This window comes from Montipora capricornis, chromosome 10 (genome assembly GCF_036669925.1).
Source record: "Montipora capricornis isolate CH-2021 chromosome 10, ASM3666992v2, whole genome shotgun sequence".
In the NCBI taxonomy this organism is placed as follows: Eukaryota; Metazoa; Cnidaria; class Anthozoa; order Scleractinia; family Acroporidae; genus Montipora; species Montipora capricornis.
The window spans coordinates 17781126-17786710 of NC_090892.1; the positions used below are offsets into that span (position 1 = coordinate 17781126).

Consider the following 5585-nt stretch of genomic DNA (forward strand, 5'->3'; position numbering starts at 1 on the left):
TAAATCCAGTTTCTTCGACGAAATTCCGCTCCGAAGCCTATCAATTTTCTCCAATTTGTAGATCATTTGTATCAGCACCTTGTTTCTTGATGTGCTGCTCGTACGTAAACAAGATGAGTAGTCTCTTTGGCCAACCGAAGCTTCTGGCGATTTACATAAATTATCTTTATAAGGTTATGTTGCCTGAGGTAATAACTAACAGGTGCTTCAAAATCGAGCGTCAAATCGTGAAACGTCATAATTTGTCGAAGAGAGTTTCAAGTCCTATCCATGTTAAATTGTTTTTAAAATTTTCCGTTTTCGTCTCAGGCCATCCCCCTTTTTTTCTCCGTTTCGCGTCGTTCGACCGACCCAAATTTTGGGCATTTTCCAAAAAAAAAAAAATTGTTAACGACGTTTTTAAGCCATTTTTATGTCGCACAGGAGTTTCGGTGGTTGATCCTTTTTTTTTTTTTGGGTTCACGGAACTTCTGGAGGCGGTGAGGCCGGCTGAAAATATTGACGGGTCGTGACGACCCGTCTAGTTCGTGACGAGCCTTCACTTGAAAAGTCTACCCGTCTGTTGGAAATTTCAGGTGGTGAGAGACTTAAAGGCCTGGCCAAATGCACGCAACATTGTTGCATGATGTTGCGACAGGTGTTGAATGGACTGGCCAAATGCACGCAACAGAGTAGCCAAACGTACGTAACATGTTGTGCCCAAAAATGTTGCAAGATGTTGCGTTGAAGTGTTGCGAGCGTTTGGCCAGGCCTTTAAGTCTCACACCACCTGAAATTTCCAACAGTCGGGTCGACTTGTCGGAAGGAAAAAACGATATAGCTAAAAAACGTACACAAAGCTCCTTACCCAGGGATGTAAATTATGATCTTGAGAATAACGACTCTAGAAACATTTTGAGTCGACGTCGTTTTAAGTTCAGTGATTTGTCCATAAACTATATAAGACGGTTTTCCATATGCTCTGGGCTTTCTTCAGGTGATTTTGCAAGTGTTACTTTAACAACCCTATCGTTTAGCTACCGCAAAATGTACCCTGAGCCGATGAAATAACGCGCGTGTTTAGCACAGTGCAGGCATCAATGGGCCCATTATATCTCTTAAGCAAGCACGGTGACTCATCTTTTTTATTGTAGTTCTCAAAATAGGCATTAGTAGGGAACATTCAAGAAAATCGTTTGACTTTTTTTTTTCTGAGGAATCACCTTAAAAATAGAGCTTCAGTAACAATTTCAGGAGCACTCAACGGAGGTGTTCCGCAAATTAGATGTTCTGCAGGGGGTTTATCTGCTGGCTGGAAAAATAAGTAAGTTGCTGGGAAAAAGATTATAGTTGTGCTGGCAAATTGTTTTCAATCTGCTGGAGCTCGCGCCTCTCCTGTGAGAATTATATTTGCTGCGACGCTTATTTGGAGTCAAGGTACCTTTTTTTTTCCTATCCCCTAGCCAATCTCCACCGAAGGCAAACGAAGTTTCTGGTCTGTTTCTGCTGGGTGTGCAGAACAGATAAAAAATTCCCAGCAGGTAGCTGGAGCACTTGCTCCAAAAAGGTTAATTTTTGGTTTATTTATAGTCATGATATATTTTGAAGATTTTTGAAAAAATGGCTGGTTGGGTTTCCCTGCAATTCGGCTTAAACTCGTAATTTCGTCCAAACGATTAATGGCTATACCTAATTTAAGCTTTCGCCCTTGCGGACCCTTTTCTAGCTTCGACGAAGGAAATACTTCGTCAACAACGAAGATTTAACTTTAAATTATCGCTTCAAAGAAGCCAGTGCCTTGTCTTATGTTTTACACAACGAGGGCGGAGCAAGAAATTTAAATATTTCCGCTCTCAGAGGTAGAAATCGTCACTTACTGGTCACTGTAAAGTAAAAAAAAGATCAGTTGTGGAATTAAAGCCTTTTTTTGGCTTGATTAAGGCGGGTATTTTATGGACAAAGTACTGTTAAAGTTTCGTTTACTGTCGACATTGCATGGTCTTCAAAAAGTTGTTTATCTCATTCGGCAGATTTAAGATAATTATTCGGGCTTCCTTGCTTCGTTTATGGCTTTCCTCTATTCTAGGATTTTTTCCCTAACCAAACTTAATTTATAAGCCCAAGCCTGCAAATTGGCCGCCCCTCTAGGTTTTTGCAGGGGCTTTAGGCCTCGTTTTCGTGTCCATCTGCTTGCTTGCTCTCTTTTGTGGCTTCTTTCGTTGTTTTCGACTTTTTGGGGTTTTCTTTGAACTGGTTTTTAATTCCGATTGCATTCGACAAAAAAGAGAATGCAGTCCCAATGCTGCCTGGAGTGAGAGTTTTTGGTGGGGCAAATTACATCATCGCAAAGCACGTGTATACGAGACAATTTGTTCGCGATTGCTTGTTTCTATAAGTTTTTATTCTGGATCGAGCGTGGCCTGTTGGGTCAGGATATGAGATGACTTGCTTTTGTTACATAGCTGAGACAATATTATTTATTCTGTTCACGAACACGACTTTGAATCACCTTGGCTTTGGGATGTTAACCGTACGCGTGGGAACAGCCATATTTCATTGGCTATATTTTGATTACATTTGTTGACTTCAATACATAGTTCTAGTTCCAGTTGCCACAAATAGTTCAGTCTGTATCCAGCGAAGGTCGAAATTGAATCGATGGAAGAGTACTCTGAAGCCAAGAATTATAAGAGTAAGCCAGAACTAAGGAACAGCAATTTAAATACTGACTTATTTTTATTCATCAGCGGAAAAAATAATTATTGCCAGTCGCACTGAGTTTGTCCGGGAGTTTAAAAAAAAAAAAAAAAAAAAAAAAAAGGCTTTGTTTATAGTGGAAGCGCACTTAGCTATCAAGCTAGTTTACAGGCACCCCCAGGAGGCAACCAGTTGACTATTTACAGAGCGTGGTAGAGTTGAATCCGGGACAACCGGAAACAAATCCTAACCGAAGGTTAGAACGGGATTTGAACCCGGAGCAGCCGCATGCAAACCCAACGCCCTAACCACTCGACCACGCTGCCTCCCCCTAACATAAACCACGGATAAACGGAAACCAGAGAGCAAATGTTACAGATGTTTGCTGATATTTGTGCTTCCAGCTCAGAATACCCGGAGTACTAGATGTAACACAAGTATTCATTTTAAAAATTAGCCTTTATGCTTAAACATTACCAGTAAAAGTGAAAATGAGACGCTTTAATAACATGAATTTGCGAGTTTACCGAAACTGGAGCCGTCACGCAACGTGTCATCAAAGGTCATATCAAATCGCATTAAAGCGAGGAAATCAAAATCCACAGAACAATAGTGGACTTTGTCGGTATGTTATATGTCTGTAAAACTTCAGCCGTTCACAGTAATGATTTCAGCAACAGACAACTATTATCACAGGCGGAGAACGCACTCCTAATCTTCGATTACTACTAGTCTGTATCTTTATTTTCCGATTTTGGGCACAACTCCTCACACGTTTCGTCGTGAATTCAAGTTCCTATGCCCTCTGCAATTTTGCTGGGTGTGTTGAGACTTCTTCCCAGTTCCATGAATTCTGCTCATTTTTTCATGTACTTTGAACCTGTGTTAACGCGCTTTTTCTGGTGTGGTACACTCGGTGTGCATTTTGCGTTCATGCGCGCATTTCATCGGTGGGGTTTCTGTGGTCAGAACATGCTGGACAGTATTACAAGACTTACTAACAGACGTAAACTCCTGAAAATCATGCATTTAGTGATCTGCTCTTTGCACGAGTAGATATTTTTAGTAATGGAATACTGAGAGAGCATGACTTCTGAATTCTTATAGTCAATGCGAAAATAAATAGTTACCACAGTATGCGATAATAAAAACAGTAATAAACTTTATTTACCCTAAGTCGACACATGTATACAGTTCCTCTAGAAATCAGCGGCCCTCAAACAAAATACTTCAGTAAAGTTTGAAACTACGAAAAAGAGTTACAATATACAACAAAGTTAAAAAAAAAGAACTCGATCGAAATTAATCACAAACGTATCATCGTGACTACATTACAATCATAGGAATGAGGCCGTCCGCAAATTAATGATCAAGAGTAAAATGGTGGCGAAAAGTGTTCTAATAGATGTAGGATTTTCCAAGGAATACCTAAACTCATATATTGTTGCGTAGTACAAGTGAATATGTGAAAGTTCACATTAGAAATACAGATTAAACAGCGATTGTATGTAAGGACTATTAAATTTGGAATTGTGAAATGATATATTAAATTTTTCATGTATTAAACCGCGGATGTGAAATCAAGTAAGCAATGATCCTCCCAGATATGAACGCAATTTATGCAATTGCGCATAGAAGCCTGAGAAATTCAGGACTTCAACGGGGTTTGAACCCGTGACCTCGCGATACCGGTGCGGCGCTCTAACCAACTGAGCTATGAAGCCACTCACGTTAGGAGCTGGTCATTTGTGGTTTCTATTGAGCCCGTGAGGAATTAATGTGAAATGATATACGAAATTTTTCATACATTGAACCGCGGATGTGAAATCAAGTAAGCTATGACCCTCGCAGTTATGAACGCAATTTATGCAATTGCGCATAGAAGCCTGAGAAATTCAGGACTTCAACGGGGTTTGAACCCGTGACCTCGCGATACCGGTGTGACTCTCTAACCAACTGAGCTATGAAGCCACTTACGTTGGAAGCTGCTTTTTTTCGATCGTAGCATTATGGACACTCTTGCTTCTACTGCCATACTTCGGCCGTGTAAATCATAAGCAAATGCACGTCCTGGATAAACTTAAGGCTTTTGTATACGGAAAAAAGTTGTCTGGTAAGGGGTTTCGATATAGCAAAGAACCGTTTACATGAGAAATCTTGGGAGACCTTACGCAGAGAACAACTTGCTTTAAAGGCTGAGAGCCAGTAGACACCACCCTTACTAGATATAAATTAGGACATATAGAGCATGAGCAAACTCGAAATCTGAAGGGACCTGCCTTTTTGACATAAACGGTAAAGGGTAGGAGGGACGGGTAACCCTCCTAAGGAGAAACTATATGTTGAGTACCTGCTATTGACTACCGACTACTCACTGATCATTTACTACTACTTTCGTTTCTCATTAAGCCGTCTTGTCACGGAGTTACTTCTGAAAAAAATTAAATCGTCCCTTTTACTCCATCTGTGTCTGTAATGAAGGAACAGCTGTGCGCCATATTGAATTTCAATGCCAGACACTGGGTAAAATGCTGATGCACAGCAAATCTGCAAAAGTAGAAGCATAAATAATCACTGTATCTCTGAGACAGATGTGCTTACCAAGTAAAATTATTTCTCCTTCATAGAAAACAGGTAAAAATTATTCTTAAATATAGCAAAGAAATGACCTCTCCGCTGGTTGAGTGAAGTTTATTTTCAAGTAAAATTAAAAAGATTAATACTTTGTAACCGCCCGTTTTAATTTTTTTTTTGTTCAAGAAAGCAGATTTTTCTTGAATCCTAAAGGAGTAAGCATTGGGTAAGGTTGAGCAAAAAAAAGCGCGAGAAGTTACTAGTGACCAATCATTAGGGAGCTTACGAAACGACGACGCCGACGGCAACGACGACGTTACAAAACAATAGCTTTA

At 40.1% G+C, this 5585-nt stretch overlaps 1 long non-coding RNA gene across 1 annotated transcript in view; it reads right to left on the bottom strand.

Moving 5' to 3' along the window:
• The window catches only part of LOC138019652 (uncharacterized), a 4955-nt gene extending 4830 nt beyond the window's left edge, over nt 1-125 (bottom strand). Inside the window, exon 1 of the long non-coding RNA XR_011126200.1 lies at nt 1-125. This exon is cut by the window's left edge and continues 184 nt beyond it. This is a non-coding gene — a long non-coding RNA (uncharacterized lncRNA).
• Between the last annotated feature and the right edge of the window lie 5460 nt (nt 126-5585).